Raw genomic sequence first — 20,830 nt, 5'->3', positions numbered from 1 at the left:
TCATTTATTTACTATTTGCAGTTAATGTTCATGTTTTGCTATAAAATCATGCTATGCACATTTCTTTAATTTTTTAAGATTTTTCTGGATGTATAAAGAACAAAGTTAATTTTTTATTAAACTGTTACACACTATTAACACCTGCACTTCAAGTTTGGAAATGCACATTTGCAAGCAGCCATGCAAAAGTGTCCATGAATAATTCATAATCTATGAAAATTATTAAAACATCCTTGCTACTAATACATTCCTAAGTACAAAAGTGACTACCATATTTGTTACTTCTGGGTAGTGAGAGAAACTCATTTGCAAAACAGATAAAATTCAATCTTTAGGCTGTTTTTTTTTTAATTTCTTAGTCCTTTGGGATCATTAAGCATGCAAAAGCATTGCACAGGAAAGTCCACAAAGGAACTAAGGTTGTTAGGACATCCCATTAAGCCATAGCTAGAAATGCCTCTGGATCATTCATATCAGAAACAGAAACACTTGACTTAGTCCTGCTGGACTAGGTCATCCATCATGACATCCATCATGCCCATGTCTACCTCTGCCCTCTTCTACCACCATATTCTAGGTGGCCTAAGTCTCCAAAGTTGATCTCTAGCTAAGATGTTATATCATTTGCTGGTTTCCAAAAATGATAGGCCATAATAGAATCTTCAGCATGAGCCTCTTCACACCTTGATTTATGAAAAACAAATCCTTTCATTGCCAATCAGCACCTTGATTTGATTTTCAGATATTAAATTCTAGTTTTATCCTGTCTTTATGAATTGTCTTCCACTCATCCAAAGTAATCTCTTTTGTACTCTCTTTTACCTCTTCCATTCACATTTCCCCATTTTCCATGTTGGCCACTGGATGTTCTTCACCTTCAAGTGTTTCCTGAGTCACATTTTGATGAATCAAAGTCAGTTAATTCATCTTTGACAGTTTCCCATTTGTGAGACCCACAACCTCCACATTTGTCTACCTGCTTTAGACCACTGTAATGTGATAAAGATCTATTGCTTTTACTGTGTCTATCAAATTCACATTTGCCGTGAGAACCAAATCCATCTCCTAGGCCCATTCCACATCCATGGCCTCCTGACCTCTTCTAAGACCACCACTACCTCAGGTCAGTCAATTATAAATGTATCAACAGAAAACTCACCTCTCATCTGCTAATATCCATGCCCCTCTGAAGCAGACCTGAGGCAGCCTTGAGCCAACAGTTGTGCCTCAACTTCCACCTGTAGACCTGATGTTGGGAAGCACTCTTCGCCAGAGAATGACATTTTAGTTTTATGCTCCCAATTAAAACTTTCCCCTATTTTTATAAATTGTTAATTTCTTGCATACTTTACAAAATGACTATAACTTTGCTAAACAAAGTACGATTTTTTTTTGTCTTGTGCCATGTTGAGATAGTGTGATGACACTGACAGACCCTTATGATGATGTTGGTTCCCTTTTCTGTTTTTTTTTTTTTTTGTATTTTTTGTATGACTTTTTATCCTCTTTCCAGTTGTTAGGTTAGGTTTTATGATCTGAGAAAAAGAATTACTGGAGCCTGAGAATAGAGGAAAAGGGATTTTTCCTGGGCCTTTTAGGATAATTTCCCCTCAGATAATTTAGAAAATTATCTAAATTGCATTCAAACTTTGAACTACTTCAAGAAGAGGAATCTAATGCAACCAAGTCTGCAATGCTCCCAAAACATTACAGAAGTGGATATTTTGTGAATAAGTCAGAAGATGATTAAAATATCCTAGGTTAGGTTTGTAATATTCCACAGGGTCATTAAGTTGATGCTGGCTTCTATTTGTGGTGTGTTTGTGTTTTTGCATAGTATTTGCTTTCATTAGGAGAGGATGTAGCAGGAACAGTAAGATGCTGGGTTTTGACAAGCTTTGCAGAAGTGAATCAATGGAAGTAACAGGGCAGATCCTGTTCTTGCAGGGCAGGGATAGTAGCAGGGATTAAAGCTTACTCTAATGGCCCTTCAGTTTGTTTTCTTTGCTTGTGTTTGTGTTTCACTTTTTTGGAGCAGACAGTTCCATTAATAAAGTTTTGGTTTGTGGATTTAATTGCAAGGGGGTAGGGCTTTGGAATGTGGACTGGATCCCAGGGTGATCCTCAGCCTCAGAGCTTCCCCAAACAGCTGCGGAGTCTCTGTGCTAGGAGAGACATCTTCCCTCTCTTGTTGAATGACATTTTCCTTTATATGATGCATATAATCTGTTAGTGGATTACGTCCTTCCTCCCAAAACATGTGTTGAACTGCCTTCTGAGCAGTTAGTACTTTTGTGGGTCTGAGTCTCAGCTGTTTTGTTCTCCCTGGCCTTTAAACACTCCTTGATGTTCCCCACCTGGTTTGCTGCCATTTCCCCTGCCACCCAGGGTGCAGGACTTTCACCTCTTTCCTTGTCCTTGACTTGTTCACCCTGGAAGGTTAAGAATTTGAATCAGTCCCTGTGGGTCAATCCTTCAAGACCTATTAGAGTTAGGTATTAGTCCTTTGACTAGGAAGAAACCATATGTCATCTATCATTGATACGTGGTACTCATTACTCATTTTTCTGTTGTGGGTAGCGTTTAGCCCCCAGCACTGATTCTCAGCCTGAAGCCAGTGAATCCCTTCAGTTACAGTTAAACAAAGTTTTTATAAGTCATTTTTGCTCACACTATAAGAAGGTTTACCCAGTCATCTCAAGCTAATTAGAAGCTCTGATTGGCAGCTTTAAATTTGATTAAAAACTTAAAAGTATTAGTCTTTTAATAATAAAGGTGCTCTTAATGAAAAGAATGAGAATGATGCTACTTGGTGCTTAACGAAAATATTTTGATTTAATGTATGTACCAGCTATTGCCATTTCTTTATTGTATTGAAAAGTTTCCTTTTAAATAAATAGCAGTTTTTTAGTGTTTAAAAGAAAAGAAAACCTGCTTCTTCACCCTTCTTCACCACCATTCAAGAGGTGGTCACATTTTTGGTCCTCTATCAATGATTTTTCCTTCACCCTGAAGTTGTTGATCAGTCTTCTTCCAACATGTCTTATTCTTTCTTTCTTGAACGCCACAGGTGGCTGCACCTCCTCTTTCTTGTCAACCAGGCCAATCTGGCAGTGAGTTTATTGGTCTTTCTGGGACTCTTTCCATGGCTGTTTGCCTGCTGCTTTGGAGTTGGTCTGGGCCTCTGCCTGAGCTGCATTATTGGCCACGGGGACTCCAATGCACCCCACCCCCAGCCCCCCTTCTGCCGGCTTCTTTTTTCTTGGTCTCTGCTCCTTTAGCATCTGGAATGGATCAGATTCAATGTCAAATAACTGGTTTACTTGGTTGGTAACCATGCAGAGAAGCCTTCCTGTAGGTGCCCAGCCCTGATTGTGGCTCGGCGGTGCTTTTCTCCACAGATTGCCATGGGCCACCTTGAGTTAAGAGCTCCTGCTTCAGTACTTCCCACAAGATGATCCAGCTCAGGGGGAAGGAGTCTACTTAACACTGTAGTTTTAGGGGCCGGCGCTGTGGCACAGTGGGGCAATGCCCTGGCCTGAAGCACTGGCATCCCATATGGGTACTGGTTTGAGACCCGGCTGCTCCACTTCCAATCCAGCTTTCTGCTATGGCCTGGGAAAGCAGTAGAAGATGGCACAAAATGCTTGGGCCCCTGCACCCATGTGGGAGACCTGGAGGAAGCTCCTGGCCTCAAATCAGCACAGCTCCAGTCATCGCAGCCAACTGGAGAGTGAACCATCAGATGGAAGACTTCTCTGTCTCTCTTTGTCTCTCTCTATTTCTTAAAACTGTAGTTTTAAAAATAAAACTACTAGCAGTAGTTTTGCAGTTCTGAAAAAGGAAAAGTTGTGGGGTTAAAAGTTGTATTTTCTTTCTTATGGAAACTTCTAATATTGTATTTTTATATGTCCTTTTTAAAAATATTGTGTACAACCTTTAAAACATCAATGTTTGGATCAAAAGAAGACCCAGCCTATTTTCTGCTTGCTGTAAATTAAGCAAACATGTTTTAATAAAAACAAAATGAAGGAAAGAAAATTGAAGCAGCCAGAACATGAACCAGTGCCCAAATGGTGAGCCTGTTTAGTTGGGCTGGGCATCTGTGGGCCTCTCAGGCTTTAGCAGAATGTCTTTAGCATGCAGGCTGTAGGCTGTGACAGTGTGGTTTTCTCTGAGACTTGCTCATACCTCTCCCCATTGTAGCATCCTATGCTACAGCCTGTGATTTTGGCAATGTCTTCAAACTAGTTGCAATTTTTCACTCAGAACTAGCAGAGAGAGGGCTGAGGCCACCAAAAGAGGAAGTTAGCATTTAGAAATTCCCATTCAGACTGTCACCAACAAAAATCCCACTATTACTATGGGCCCCAAGCCAATGAGCATACAGTATGTGAAACCCCTATCCAATGGGAAAGCCCATAAGATGACCCAATAAGAAAATAGTAAATTCTTAAAAACCCAGTGCACTTGTGGAAAAGCCAGTGTCCCACTCTGGCACTCCATCTCACCTCTCAGATGAGCTGCTCACTTTCACTTGCAAAACAAATAAGCAATAAAGTTTCCACTCACTTGCCATTGTTTCCAGGCTTTTTTTCTTTACTGGGCTAAGGAAAGGAACCCACTGAATTCACTCCAGTAACTACCCTCCCCTCTGTGACTGGGAACATACTAGATGCTGGCTTTGTGGGTAGTAGCTTGGTCTGCTTGCCACAATATGGCCCATAAATAAACCTTTACAAAGGAAGTCATAAAATCTAGAAGACACAAAAGAAATAAAATAAAATCTGAGTCACATAAATCAAAACTTTCTTCAAGGCAAAAACACCATAAACCAAACATTAAGAATCTATAGTAGATTAGAAATTCCTGTGAAAAGCATAAGTTTGCATTTTCAAGTCTATCAAGAATATCTTCATATAAGGGAAAGTGAAATAAAAGTGATTCTCAAATGTTTGACTCAGCTGCAGCCATTGCAAATATTTGGGGAATGAACCAGTTTATGGGAGCACTCTCTCTCTGTTTCTCAAAAACAGTTTTGAAAATCACACACACACAAATTATATGAATTAAGCTTTTTTTTTAACTTTGATGATTATTTCTGAGATATCAATTGCAAGGAGTTCCCATCTGTCACTCATACATCAATGCTGAATTCCAACCAAGTGCTTGAAATATGCTATATCTTGACATGAAAAAGGCAAAATTCTCAATACACTCTAAGTCCACTATGCAGAGAGAAAGCATAATAATAAAAGGGGTCTTCAGAACATTGGTGGGAAATGCATACTACAAAAACAGTGCATAAATTTTGATATTTTTGCCTTAAAATAAACTCATATTAACTTATTACAACATATTTGAACAGGATGTAGTTTGAGGTGCTAGGATGTATAAGGCAACAATTTCAAAAGAGCTCATAATGCAACATGAATTCTGAAAATACAGAGAAAACTCCACATTGATGCTACAACTCAAGTGGAAGAATGGTGAAATAATTGGTGCCATATGGAAAATGTATGGCAACAGCAATTCAAGAGAATCAGTGGTGTATGAATAGATAACTCTTTTTAAAAATTAACTTGAAGGACGGGCAACAAATTTCATGTTTTTCATATATATGGTTTTAAGAGTAATGATACTTCCATCCACACTCCCCCTTCATATTCCTTTCATATTTTAAGGTTTGCTATGACAAACTTTCAATTTACTTTATAATCACAAGCTTAATCATCCACTAAATAAAAGGCTCAACAAGTAGTAAGCAGAATAACCACTGTTCCTCAGGAGTATAGACAAGGAATATAGAACTATAAATAATAATCAAATCTATGAGGGCCAGGATTGTGGCATAGAAGGCTAAGCTGCTGCTTGCAGTGCCAGCATCCCATATGGGTACCAGTTCAAATCCTGGCTGCTCTACTACTGATCTAGCTCCTTGCTGATGTGCTTGGGAGGGCAGTGGATGGCTGAGTTCTTGGGCCTCTGCCACCCATGTGGGAGACCCAGAAGAAGCTCCAGACTCCTAGCTTTGGCCTGTTCCAACCCCTGCTGTTGCAACCATTTGGGGAGTGAACCAGTGGATGGAAGGTTCTCTCTCTTACTCACTCTTTCCCTCTCTTTCTCTCCCCCTCTCCCTCTCTCCTCTCTGTATCTCTGCCTTTCAAATAAATCTTTTTTTAAAATCAAATCCTAAAATGTCAACATTACTCATATACATTATATTGTTTTGTACTCTGTATATTAATTACCAGAAATCAGGAAAAATCTGATATTTGTCTTTTGAGGACTTGCTTATTTTACTAAGTATAATGATCTCCACTTGCATTTATGGTTCAAAAGTCCTGGCTAATCTGACTCCACTTCAACATCCTGCTAATGTGCATGTTGGGAGGCAGAAAATGATGACTCCATTCCTACCACCCACATAGCATACCCAGGTGGAGTTCCATGCTTCTGGATTTAGCCTGGTCCAGCCCTGGATTTTGTGGGTATTTGTGGATAACCCAGCAGATAAAAATTTCTGTCTCTGCCTTTAAAATAAAATAAAAATATTTTTTAAAAAGGTTAGGCTGTGTCAGTAAAGCTTCTGCCAGTGACACCAGCATCCCATATGGGTGCCAGTTCAAGTCCCAGATGCTCCACTTCTGATCCAGGTCCCTGTTAATGTACATGAGAAAGCAATGGAGGATGGCCCAAGTACTGCACCCATGAGGGAGACCCAGAAGAAGCTCCTGGCTTCTGGCTTTTGACTGGCCCAGCTCCAGCCATTGAGACCATTTGGAGAGTAAACCAGCAGGTAAAGATTGCTTCTCTCTCTCTCTCTCTCTCTCTCTGTGTGTGTGTGTGTGTGTAACTCTGCCTTTCAGATAAAAAATGAATAACCTCAGGATCATTGTGTGTAGCAAGTCCAAGACCCACTGAGCATTCAGGCTTGGAGGGGATTTAGAGAGCATCACAGTAATAGAATTCTGAGATGGGAGATTATCTTGCCCCAAATCTTCCAGTTTTTCTTTGTCACATAGCTCGTATCTGTCAACACTCACAAAATACGAGAAACCAAAGATGCTACTAAAATTAAAAGTCTACTTCAGATGTTGCTGTGGATTATTTCTGAGAGGAGGAGTGCAGTGGGGGTAAGAGGCACAGAGTCACCACACAGACTCCAGGAGTCAGGTGAAAGCTGGCCAGAGGTGAGCAGCCCACAGACTCATTTATTTCAGTTAGTACAGCAGCTTATATAGCTGAGGCAGACAATCCAGTCAAGGGGTGGTTTATGCCCTAACCAATCACAGCCTGTTGAGCGGCAGGCTCCATTGCCAGGTGGGTTTTGAAATCATTCTTGAGTAACTGATGCTCACTTGCCTGTGGCCATCTTGGCATGGCCTTATTCCACCACATTTCCCCCTTTTCATTTATTTTTGAGCAACAGGAGGCATGATCCTTTGTCATATCATTGTTGATTCTGTTTCCATGTGGTCTCTGTATGTGGCTGTGCCTGTCTTAGGTTGTCCCCCAGGGGATCTTACCCATAATTGACTAACCAGCCCTCAAAATGGGAGACCACAGGAGTGCTTGCTCAGATGGGGGTAGGAATGAGGAACAATGGTAATCAGGAACAGAGTGACTGCACACAGGCTGTGGGCCATTTGAGTGGCTGACCAGAGTTAGTAGAGTATAAAGCAGTAGAGAATGTGGCTATGGGCAGTTCCTCAGGGTAGGATGATAGAGTGGCAGCTTGACAATTGGTAGTAGGTGCATCCACTAACAAGACAGACTCTCAATCTTGTTCAGCTGGTTCTGGTTGACTGTCAGTTGCAGGCTTGATGTTTCTGGCTGGTACCCAAATGTGCTGTCCCACATTCTCTGGAAAGACACAAGCATATCCTAGGCCCTTGGTTAGCAGAGAGTGTGGTCTCTTCCATTCTCTTATCAGGGGATCTTTCCACCTAAACATAGGGGCTGGGATCTGGGATGGAAAGGATCTCCAGTGTTTATAAGCTGGGCTGACACTTTGGGAACCAAAAGTAAGAAAATTGATAGTGAAAAGAACCTCAGTCAAAGCAAACGGTGTGTCTGGGGGCATGAGATTGTTTTTCTGTCTTTGTAAGAGATATTTAATAGTCCTATGAGTTGTTTCAATGATTGCCTGTAACTGTGGGTTGTATGGGATACCTGTGGCACTGTATGTTCCAGGACCTCAGGAAGGAATTAAATTCCTGTGATGTATATGGTGACCCATTATGTCTTTATGGTCCAAGGGATACTGAAGACCCACATGGCTGACTTGAGAGCCTTTATCACATTACTAGCCTTTTCTCTAGATTGGGCTGTTGCAAATACAGCCTTTGAATAAGTATCTACCACCACATGGACAAACTTAAGTTTAACAAAGGAGTTAATGTGGGTGATGTCCACTTGCCAGAGCTTATTAGGAGCAAGGCCTTGAGAGTTCACCCTGCTTGTTGCAGTGGGCCTAACGGGGTGAGGGGGATACAATTCTTGCAAGAGCACACTAGGTGTTTGCATTGGATCATTGTTAGCTCTGGAAAAAGCAATTTTATGTTGCTTGCTGACATATGAAATTTTTGGTGTAGAATATGGGCTTGTTGTAGGTATCCAATGGAAGCCGTATTGCAGGAGATAAGATGATCAACCTTTTCATTGCCTTGGAAAATCATGCCAGGTAACCCAGTATCTAATGGGGCCTTGAGGGTAGAAATGATTATGGCAAATAGAGGCACCCAAGGTTCATATCTAAGGGTTTTTAAATTTGACAACTGGGTGTTGATCTTTTCTATAGTGGATTTGGCTGCTGATGTCAATGTGATTTTTGAGGGAGGGCTGTTCCCCTTGGTAAGTCAAATAGTGATTTAAGCTCTGCGGGTGTTAAGGGAAGGAAGGGCTTCAAACAATTGAGTTGGCCGCATAGTTGCTGAAGTTCATTAAGTGAATATTTATGCTTGACTTTTAGATTTGGACCCATTGGAAATATATGGGAGGTGATTTGATAACCCAGGAATTGAAAAAGAGGAAAATATTGTACCTTTTCTGTGGCAATAGACAAACCCAGGAATTGTAAATTTCTTACTGTCTGACTTAGGCCTTCAGAGTCATCACATTCTCCTGAGCAAGTAAGATATCATCCTGATAATGTATGACCAAGAACTGACCTTTAGGTGTGCTGGTTGCATGAGAAACATATTTTTGACAAATGGCAGGGCAATTTTTCATGCCTTGTGGGAGTACTGTCTACTGAAATCTTTTTGTGAGGAGCTAGAAATTGGGCTCCCATACTGTAAAGGCAAAGCAGGCCTTATCCTCCTCTGCGATGGGAATGGAAAAAGCAATCTTTGATATCAATGGTAACTATGTGGAATCTGTTAGGAATGGCCCCTGGATGGGGAATGCCAGCCTGGAATGTTCCCATATTTTTTATGATTTTGTTGATGGCTCTCAAATCCTATAGTAGCCTATATTTTCCGTTTCTTTGCTATCACAAAAATGGGTGTGTTGTGAGGGCTAGTGGAGGGCTCTATGTGTCCCTTTTCCAATTGTTCCTGTACCAATTCCAATACCTACAGATTTGGGTTGTAATATTGGCCACTGCTCTCTCTACCCAGATGTTTCCTGTTCTTTCACATTTAATGGGGATTGGGCCTGGTTTTTGTGAGGTGAGCAGTGGCCCCTAGAATTGGGGGTGAATCTTACTTGTAGGCTCTCCATTAAAGCTGTTGGCTTGTGGAGATTTGTGATCTGTACTAAGGACCACTTGCATTTGTGAGAGCACATGTCTCCCCTGAAAGCTCGTGGAAACCTCAGCAATTAGTAGAAAGATGGTTCCTGTATGGAACCATCTCACCACACTGTGTCATCTCACCACATTATTGGCTTGATGACCTGATCAGCTGATTTTAATCCTCCAATGCCTTGGAGGTCAGGCCCAGGTGCTGTCTTCCAATGTTGCATTTTTCTTATGTCCCTAGCTTTTAAGATAGTGGCATCCACCCCCATATCAATTAAACCCACAAAAGCAATGTAATCTAAGTATAGGGTCCATTTTGGCCTCAAATTGAAGATAGGCATTGACCAGTTAATGGTGGTGGGACTCCCTCTTACTTGTTGGGCTGAGGGCCACCCCACTGGGAGTTTAAAGGCTTGGTTTTGCGATCATTTGCCCAATGAAAGCCTTTTTTACATCTGGGACACAGCATTTTGGGCTTGCCCCATCTGTCAGTGTTTGGGCAGTTTTGCCATAGGTGTCCTGTTTCCTGACATCCCCAACAAACTGGAGGGTCGTTAGACTTCCTTGTGTTCAGTTTGTTAATGGCCACATTTAAGGCCTGTATTGATGTATCAGCAGGGTTTACCTCCTTTGTAGCTACTATCCATTTAGAAAGGTCTTCATTACGGACTGGGGCAATTGGAGCTTTTGCCTCTTTGGTAGCACTTCCCCAAGCTAATTGACCAGATTGTCTTGATCAGGCCAAGCAGTGATATTTTCTCTACTGCCTCCAAGACTCTGGCAAGGAAATTGAGGAACCATTCACCTGGGCCTTGAACTAGGTTTCTAAAGAGCTGACTATATTTAGGAGGATTTATATTTTTTAAGGCTTTAAGTGCCAAATCTCTGACCTGATCAAAATAGGTAACTACTCCACTGCAGGCCTGTTCATGAGAATATTTGTAGGTGCCACGGCCTCTAAGCATATCAAAGGTTACTGCTATTCCATAGGCAGCATTATTCCTCACCACGGTTTCATCCTCTTCCTCATAGGAGGCTTTCCACAGTAAGAACTGAACTGTGGTCTTGACAAATATGCTTTGAGCAGTGTAATCCACTCAAAATGAGTTTGAAGATTCGCTGCCCATTGTGTGAGCACCTGTTCAAAGCAGGGAGAGTCAGGATCTTACTCTTGAGAAGCCTTTTTTAGCATAGTAAGGTCATCTGTAGGTATTGGAATCCAAGGCCTGAATTCTGCATCCACTCCTACATTAATGGAAAACATGTGGGTGGGAAAGGGTCTAGCAGCTGCCCTGAGAGCCTGGGGTACCCGGGGACTGCCACAAGTGTGAGGGTCCTCACTAGGTGCAGATGGGATGACCTCACATGGGTTATTGCCTCAAGGTCATCTAAGTTCATTCCATGGATATTTGGGGAGTTGCTGACTAGGCATTGTTGCGTTGTCTGCTGTCATGTCATTTTCACTATGGGAGCTCTCTCTCCTAAGTCATCAACTCTTGCCTGTGAGGCAGAGGCCTGGAGTGACAGGCTCTTATCACTCACAGACTCATTATGTTTGGTAATCTGTGTGGGTTTCTGAGAGAGTGATATGTTTCCCATGTTTGAGCACTTAATAGCGGCAACCACACTGATTCTAGCCAAAAGAAAGACACCCACAGCACTGCTGCCATAACAAAACTAATTCCTAGCACCTCAGTGGCTGATGGCATTATGCAAGGGGTTCCCTACGTTAGATGAACAGACAGTGGTGTATCAGATCATAAGTATGGCCTGTGCTAAGTGGAAGACTTCCTTGATTCATTAGGTCAAGGCCATATGCCCACACAGTGTCTCTGGAGCATCACCCCTCTCAAGTGAGGGAAGATGACTTGGTTTCCAATTCTGGGATAATCAGTCCCTTACGTAAATTTGCCGGATGAACTGAAAGTAAAAGGAGGAGCAGAGAAGTGGCGTTATGCTTCTGGGCAGTGTGTGCCTAACCTGGGGTCACTTAGACCAAGGACAATGATAAGGAAAGGGGTACAGGAGGGGGTTCTGTGCTCACCCTCACAGAACCAAACAGCACACAAAACACAGAGGGGCCTACTTGCCAAAATCAAGGGGGGACCTCACCAAGTCCAACACGCTGTCTCTCTCAGTCACATTGGGGGCCAAATGTTGCTGTGGATTTGTTCTGAGAGGAGGAGCGCAGTGGGGGTAAGAGGCACAGAGTCACCACACAGACCCTGAGAGCTGGGTGAAAGTGGGCCAGAGACGATCATCCTGTAGACTCCTTTATTTCAGTTGGTAAAGTAGCTTATATAGCCAAGGCAGACAATCTGGTCAAGGGGCGGTTTATGCCCTAACCAATCACAGCCTGTTGTGAGGCAGGCTCTGTTGCCAGGTGGGTTTTGAAATCATTCTTGAGTTAATGATGCTCACTTGCCTGTGGCCATCTTGGCATGGCCTTCTCATTCCACCACATTCAGAGAAACCCTACATCCAGCCAATGATTCTGTTAGATGTCATAAAACCCAAGCCTCTTCCTCTTTTTTAAAAATTATTTATTTGGATTGCAGAATTACAGAGGGGGGTTGGTGACAGGGAGACAGAAAGGGATCTTCCTTCTACTGGTTCACTTCCCAAATGGCTGCACCAGCTTCACCCAGAACTTCCACATGGGTGGCAGGGGCCCAAGGATTTGGGCCATCTTCTGCTGCTTTCCCAGGTGTATTAGCAGGGAGCTGGACCAGCAGTGGGGCAACTAACATTCCAACTGGCACCCACTTGGGATGCCAACATTGCAGGCATCAGTTTAACCTACTATGCCACAGTGCCAGTCCTTCAAGCCCTTTCTTAACCTTTCAATAAGATCAGTGGGACCTGAGAATTGACTGATTGAGTGGTAAGGCAATACCAGACAGAAACAGCCCTGGATCCCAATGTCCTCATGACAACTGAGCTCCCCCGGACTACACAGCTGGCATTTTCACTAGTCTCCTTGGACGCACTATGAGGAAACTTAACATGGAGAAGGAGTTTGTATGATGGCTTCTTTGTTGGAAGAATCTGGGGCAGATTGCAGCAACTGTTCAGGCACCAAGTCTCTGACGAACCCTTTGGGCATAAGAAACCGTTTCCATTCGTCTTGATCCCTTGCCAAGCTGCAACTAGTGAAGCCAGCCATGTCTTCTCTCCTGTCTCCACCTTTCATGCTCCCCCATCTCGCCCACAGGAAAGCAGCACTCAAGAATCATGATCCTAGTGAGTGATCACACCCTAGTGAGTGATCAGAGGCCTCATTCCATAGTCCCTGGGGTCACAATACTGCAGCTTAGACATGGAGCACTGTGGAGACCTAGCAGCGCAGGAGGAGCTAGAGGCCTGGCAGAAACGTGACAACATGGCCAGTCCAGGCTTCCTGGTTGATCAAGACCCTTAAGGTCACCCTTACACTAAGAGAGAATCACCTTTTGGGAACTGTTCATGAAAGGGCTATGAGTCAAGGACTCTGTAATGTGTCACACACAAACACACAAATAAATAGTTACACATGGATTCACTATTTTGAAGAAACAACCTTTGTTCTTTGACAACCTACATCCATCTCGATTCTTTCATAGCATTTTATATCAGACCAGGTGGAGTCTTCTTCAGGAATAAAAACTCTCAATGCCTCAGAATTATAGAGTGCTCAACATGTTAAAAGAATTTCGAGCCTGGGGAAGGAGAGCCGAGGGACGGCGGCCTCGGCATTGGAGCCGCTACTTCCCTCCTTCCTGAGGGAACAGCACCGCCACCAGCGCGCGGGCCAAGGCCAGGGCGAGTCGGACTGGTGGCGCTCCGGGAGGATAGAGGTGGGCGAAGGGGCGGGAGGGCGTGCGGGGAGGGTCTGGCTCTCCCGACGACCAGAACCCGAGAGGGAGACCCTGGCGGCGGCGCCTGCCACTCGGCGCCTCCTGTCGTGCTGGAGGGCGGCTTGTGCGAGGCTGGCGGGGCCGGGCCCGGGCCGCTGTTCCCGCAGTCCCCTGCGCCGCCGCCTGCGCCGCCGCCTGCGCCGCCGCAGGGCTCCTCCGGTGCTGCCGCCGCTCGCTCGGGCTCCTGAGTTCCGGCTACAGCTGTGGCTGCGGCTGGCACGGCTCAAGAACCGGAAGGCCGTGGACGGCTCAGATCGCCCTGAAAAAGGCACAGCTGCATTCCGCTCCGCGGGCGAAGAAACTGGAGAAACTTGGAGTGTACTCCTCCTGCAAGGCTGAGGCGTCCTGTAAATGTAATGGCTGGGGGCGGAGGCGATGTCACCCGTGCTGTATGACAAAGTCACAGCTGCAGGAGGCAGAACTCAGCAAAGCAGGAAGGCCCTGACTGAACTGAAGCCATCTTCTCTGTTGTTTTTATTAGGCTTAATAGTGATGTAATCATTGGGTTTGGGTGTGAGAATAAAGGATATCAATGTAAGCAAAATTGTTGTTTCTTGTAAAAAAATGAGTTGCAGGAGGTGACTGGAGTAATGAGGGGAATCCCCTAAAATTTGTATAGAGTAAAATATTATTAGCAACATTAGTAATGAGTTTCATGAGAAAATAGAACAGAAAGAGCATGCAGGTGCTTGTTCCCACAGACCTCCCCTTTGCCTTACACAGGAGTATATGATGAGACTGGGAGGTACGTAGTTAATAATACAGCAAATGGAATGATGAACAAGCACTACTATTCTTACAAAGGTTACGACCTTATGCCCCTGCTTGGAAATGTAGAACAAAGGAACAAGGAACACTTACATTAGGCAATGGAGTAGGTTTTATAAAAAACAGTTGTTGGAGGTGTGGTTTACCTTTAGAAAAATAGGATATAATCATTAGAACTTTCTCTATACAGTTTTAACCCTTTAAAATAAATCGATTAACATAAAATCTTAGACATTTTGTCTAGCACCTTTAGATAAGTTAAGCAAGTTTCATATAGCTAATGTATCCACTATGAATAGAGAAAAAGTTAGTGGAAAGGTTACGATGAGGCCATGAAAGGAAAATGAAACAAAACAAGATTAATAGAGAAAGGTATGCATACATGATCACTTGTGGTGTGTTCTTTCCCGAAAGAAGAGAGATTTGGGAGGAAGAAGGCTTAATAAAAGTATATGTAAAAAGAGTATAAGATAAAGCAATAAGAAGGAACGGCAAAATGATGCCTCCCCTTGCCACCTAAACCTCATCCCTTCATTTCCTTTTTTTTGCCAATGCCTCCCCTCCTTCAGAATCCCCTGGACCTACCAAGGCTGGACCCCGGCAGGCTGGAAAAACCCCAACCCCTCTCCCACTCCCCTCAGAGCCCATCTGCAGGAAATAATCATCAGTCTAATGGAATCCTGCCAGGGTTGTAGCCATGCCCTAGCTGCTCATGTTTCTCACCTGGAGAATGTGTCAGAGGAAGAAATGAACAGACTCCTGGGAATAATGTTGGATGTGGAGCATCTCTTTACATGTGTCCAGAAGGAGGAAGATGCAGATACCATGCAAGGTTATTTCTACCTATTTAAGCTCCTGAGACAGTTTATTTTACAAAGAGGAAAGCCTGTGGCTGAAGGCTCCTTGGAGAAGAAACCCTTATTTGAAAAGCCTAGTATTGAACAGGCTGTGAATACCTTTGTACAATATAAATTTAGTCACCTGCCATCAAAAGAAAGACAAAGAATAGTTGAGTTGGCAAAAATGTTCCTAAACCACATCAACAATTGGCATTTGTGGCACTGTCTCAATGAAGACTGTGATTTCCCAATGTTGATATTTCTGGATATGAAGAGAACTGCACAAGGTGGCTGTGTTACCACAATGTGCCACAGTTCTGTGACAGTCTACCTCGGTATGAAACTACCCACGTGTTTGGGAGAATAGTGCTTTCCTCAGTCTTCACTGTTATGAGGAGACAACACCTGGAACAAGCAAGACAGGAAAAAGACAAACTGCCTCCTGAGAAACAAACTCTGATCCTCACTGATTTCCCAAAATTTCTGTCCATGTTAGAAGAAATTTATAGACAAAACTCTCCCATCTGGGATCAGGATTTTCTCTCAGCCTCTTCCAGAATCCAAACAGTTATCAACCCACCTCCTGTGGCCAGGACAGTTTCCTACAATTCAAACTCATCTTCATTTGAGCAGCCAAATGGAGGGAGTAGCAGTCCTGCCTGCAAAGCTTCTTCTGGGCTAGAGGCAAACCCAGGAGAAAAGAGGAAAATGAATGACTCTTATGTTCTGGAGGAGGCCAAGAAACCCCGAGTAATGGGGGATATTCCAATGGAATTAATCCATGAGGTGATGTCCACCATCATGGACCCTGCAGCAATGCTTGGACCAGAGACCAGTTTTCTGTCAGCCCATTCAGCCAGGGATGAGGCAGCAAGGCTGGAAGAGCACAGGGACAGGATTGAATTTCACCTGCTGGGCAATTCCCTGAACCAAAAATCAAACAAGAGGATCCTGATGTGGCTGATAGGCCTGCAGAATGTGTTCTTCCATCAGCTGCCCCGAATGCCAAAAGAGTATATCATGTGACTTGTCTGTGACCAGAAACACAAAACCCTCACTTTAATTAAAGATGGCCATGTTATTGGTGGTATATGTTTCCATATGTTCCCAACCCAAGGATTCACAGAGATTGTATTCTGTGCTGTAACTTCAAATGAATAAGTCAAGGATTATGGAATACATGTGATGAATCATTTGAAAGAATATCATATAAAACATTACATCCTGAACTTCTTCACATATGCAAATGAATATGCAGTTGGGTACTTTAAGAAATACGGTTTCTCCAAAGAAATTAAAATACCTAAAGCTAAACATGTTGGCTATATTAAGGATTATGAAGGAGCCACTTTAATGGAATGTGAGCTAAATTCTCAGATACCATATGCAGAATTTTCTGTCATCATTAAAAAGTAGAAAGAGATCATTAAAAAGCTGATAGATGGGGCTGGCACTATGGTGCAGTAGGTTAATTCTCTACCTGCGGCACCGGCATTCTAGTCTTCTTCCAATACAGCTCTCTGTTGTGGCCTGGGAAAGCAGTAAAAGATGGCCCAAGTGCTTGGGCCCCTGCACCCACATGAGACACTGGGAAGAAGCACCTGGCTCCTGGCTTTGGATTGGCGCAGCTCTGACTGTCGCAGCCATTGGAGAGTGAACCAATGGATGGAAGACCTTTCTCTCTGTTTCTCCCTCTCACTGTCTGTAATTCTACCTTTCAAATAAATAAATAAAAATATTTTTTAAAAAAAAGATGATAGAAAGCAGGCCCAGATTCAGAAAGTTTACCCCGGACTTTCATGTTTTAAAGATAGAATTTGGCAAATTCCTATAGAAAGCATTCCTGGAATTAGAGAGACAGGCTGGACACCAAGTGGAAAGGATAAACGTAAGGAACCCAAAAACCCTGAACAGCTTTACAGCATGCTGAAGAACATCCTTCAGCAGGTGAAGAGCCATCAAAGCACTTGGCCCTTCATGGAACCGGTGAAGAGAACAGAAGCTCTGGGATATTATGAAGTTATAAGGTTTCCCATGGATCTGAAAATCATGAGTGAATGCCTCAGGAATGGGTACCACATATCTAAGAAATTATTCATGGCAGACTTACAGTGAGTCTTTACCAATTGTAAAGAGTACAACCCCCCTGAGAGTGAACACTGCAAATGTGTCAATATTCTAGAGAAATTCTTCAGTAAAATTAAGGAAGCTGGATTAATTGACAAGCAATGTTTCCCTCTCTGCTTCTTAGAAATTCATCAAGCAGTGTGCCTAATGCAAGGTGGTTAAGTTGTGCAAAGAACTGGACAAAATGTGATGAAGAGACTTGTAATAATTAGCACTTTTGAAAAAGAAACAAAAAACCCTCCTTTTAGCTTTATATGTATATATATATAAATTGACATGGAACATATATACATATATATATAAATAATTCCTGTATATGAGGAAATTGCACATTTTCTGAAGATTTTGGGAGTCTACAAAATTTCAGACCATGAATGTTTCCACATTTTTCTAATGAAATGTGAGAATTTATTTTTATTTTTTATTCTGAAGAACCTTAAAGAAAGGATATATGATTTTTAAAAATCCCAAAAATGTGAAATACATTTGAAGTCTCATTGTAGACTTTATATATATTTTTTAAACACTCATTTAAATGAGATATTTTGAGCAGTTCTGAAAAATGCAGCTATGCAAAAGCAACTGCTTTGATTTCTAAGAAAAATTTAAATAATGTAACATTTTATAAGCAGTTTCCTCATATGTGCAATTTCCTCATATGTAGGTTTTGAGGAGACACTTGACCATTAATCTTGTTATGGTTGTCTAATGGGCATCCCATAGAAAAGTTACATTAATAGCACTAAATAGATTAAAATATATCCCATAAGGCTGGTGCTGTGGCTCACTAGGCTAATCCTCCGCCTTGCGGTGCTGGCACACTGGGTTCTAGTCCCGGTCGGGATGCCGGATTCTGTCCCGGTTGCCCCTCTTCCAGGCCAGCTCTCTCCTATGGCCCGGGAGTGCAGTGGAGGATGGCCCAAGTGCTTGGGCCCTGCACCCCATGGGAAACCAGGATAAGCACCTGGCTCCTGCCATGGGATCAGAGCGGTGCTCTGGCAGCAGCGCACTGGCCGTGGCGGCCATTGGAGGGTGAACCAACGGCAAGGGAAGACCTTTCTCTCTCTCTCTCTCTCTCTCACTGTCCACTCTGCCTGTCAAAAAAAGAAAAATCTATTCCATAAAATAGATTCTATGTTCTATGTCAAATGTTCTATGTCTGGAGTTTTGATAATTCTGTCTACCTACCACAAACTTGTGAGTTCATATCACTATTTTAATAATTCTTTTCTCTACATAAAAGTTTGATATAATATTTGACTTTGCTTATGCAAGCCATAAGTACCAAAAGGTAATTTCCCAGGCCACAAAGGCATAAACTTGAAAACACTTAAGATTTAATCCGTGTATTTTAATAGGAAAAGATTTATAGTTTACACATATATCAATATGGTGAATCCTTTTCTAAAATAAAGATTTATTTCTTTGGTATACAGAACACCATTTATAAAGTATACGAGGATTTTTTATTTTTCATCTCTCAATTTTGTTTGTTGTCAGTGGTGAACTAAATTCCAACCAAGATTTTCTGTCAGTTGCCAGTCTGCCATTGCCAGTGATAGTCTGTGTGAAGTAAAAAAAAAAACAAAACAAAACAAAAAAAAAACACAACTGCAAATGGCTATTAAGTTGAATTGAAAATGTTGTTTTTGATACAAATGAGATATTCAGAATGCTCACATGGAAAAATGCCTCATCTTTTTTTTAAAGATTTATTTATTTGAAAGTCAGAGTTACACAGAGAAAGGAGAAGCAGAGAGAGAGGTCTTCCATCTGATAGTTCATTCCCCAGAAGGCTGCAATGGCTGGAGCTACGCTGATCTGAAGCCAGGAGCCAGGAGCCAGGAGCCAGGAGCCAGGAGACACAATCAGGCCTACACAGGCAGGACAAGAAGCAAAGCTGCCACAGTTTTTCTTGCTCCTCTGCATACACTGCCATTCATCTGCCTCTCCCATTTGTAGCAGGTTCACCAGACGTTACAGCCTGTGTTCTCCTGTAAGCCCTCCAGTGGACTACTGCTGAGGTGGCACAAACCACAGTGTGTGTGGATGTGTGTGTGTGAATGTTTGTGCACACACACTCAACAGAGTTGGGTACCTGGGTTGCCAAGAAAACTCCTAGACTCTAACAAAGGTGCCATTGAGAATAGCGGGGAGCCGGTGCACACTTTCCACTGAAAAGATAAAGCTGTGTGATGTACTGAGTCACCAAGTTCAAGTATTAAAATTTTTTGAAGCCAGTTTCCAAAAAGCAAAAGCAACCCCAGATTATAGAGGCTTATCCTGGTGATGTGTGGGAGTGGGTTTATTAAGTTCAGGACAGAGAGCTCCACCTAGAGGATCTATGCTGCTCAACACCCAAGGTCAATAAAAGCAAAACCATCAGTCAACTGCTATTTACAATGTCAAATTAAAAGCCCCCTGTCCCCCAGAGGACTTCAACTTCTGCTTGAGAAACAGTGAGAGAATGCAAGGCCTCACATTCCCCAAAAGTTGAGTCCTAATTCTATGCACAAAGTCAGAATACAGAGATGCCCCATACCATAGCTGCTCTAGCAGAGGTCATTGTTAGAGGAATCTTTTAGGAATCTTCTGCAAAGTGGAGCTACACCCATGAAGGGGTGTTGAATCTTATCAAATGCTTTCTCTACCTTGACTGAGATGACTATATGGTTTTTGTTCTTTTTTCTGTTAATATGACTTATGACATCTATTGATTTGTAAATATTGAACCAACTTTGCATTGCTGAGATAAATCCCACTTGATCATGTTGTATGATCTTTTTGATGTTAATCAGCTAGGGTTTTTTTTTTGAGAATTTTTAAATCTATATTCATCAAAGATCTAGTATACTTTTCATTTCATATTTTGTCTTTGGTTTGAGTATCAGAGTGATGTTGACCTCATAGAAAAAATTTGGCAGAGTTCTGTCCTGTTCAATATTTTGGAATAGTTCGAAGACAATTGGAGTTAGTTCATTTTTAAATGTTTTGTAGAATTCAGTAGTAAATCCACCAGATTCTGCAATTTTCCCTCATGGAAAACTTTTAATTAATGCTTTATCTCATTGATTGTTATGATTCTGCTTGTATTATCAGTATCTTAATGATTTAATCTTGGTATAAGTCATGTGAATCTAGGAATTTATCCATTTATTTGAAGTTTTCCAGTTTATGAACATAGTTTTTATAGTAGTTTCTTAAAATCCTTGTATTTTAGTGGTGTCAGTTGTAATATCTCCATTTTTATCTCTAATTTTATTTATTTGAGTTTTCTCTCTCTTTTTTCTTCATTATTCTGGTGAAAGGTTTGTCTATTTCATTTATCTTCTCAAAAAACCAACTTCTCATTTTGTTTATTGTATTGTTTTCTTAGTTTCAATTTCATTTGTTTCTGCCCTATCTCTTATTATTTCTTACCTACTGCTGATTTGGAGTGTAATTTGTTTTTGTTT

General features: G+C 42.2%; 2 pseudogenes; one reads left to right on the top strand and one right to left on the bottom strand.

The window, feature by feature from the left end:
- Window positions 1-436: 436 nt before the first annotated feature.
- LOC138848017 (SERPINE1 mRNA-binding protein 1-like) lies at window positions 437-3,409 on the bottom strand (annotated as a pseudogene).
- A 9,327-nt stretch (window positions 3,410-12,736) lies between these two features.
- On the top strand, window positions 12,737-17,537 carry LOC127482688 (histone acetyltransferase KAT2B-like; annotated as a pseudogene).
- The last annotated feature ends 3,293 nt before the right edge of the window (window positions 17,538-20,830 follow it).

The sequence above is a fragment of the Oryctolagus cuniculus genome, unplaced genomic scaffold, assembly GCF_964237555.1.
Source record: "Oryctolagus cuniculus unplaced genomic scaffold, mOryCun1.1 SCAFFOLD_76, whole genome shotgun sequence".
NCBI classification, from domain to species: Eukaryota; Metazoa; Chordata; class Mammalia; order Lagomorpha; family Leporidae; genus Oryctolagus; species Oryctolagus cuniculus.
The sequence above is the reverse complement of the archived record's forward strand: the minus strand, read 5'-3'. Positions and strand labels throughout refer to the sequence as shown.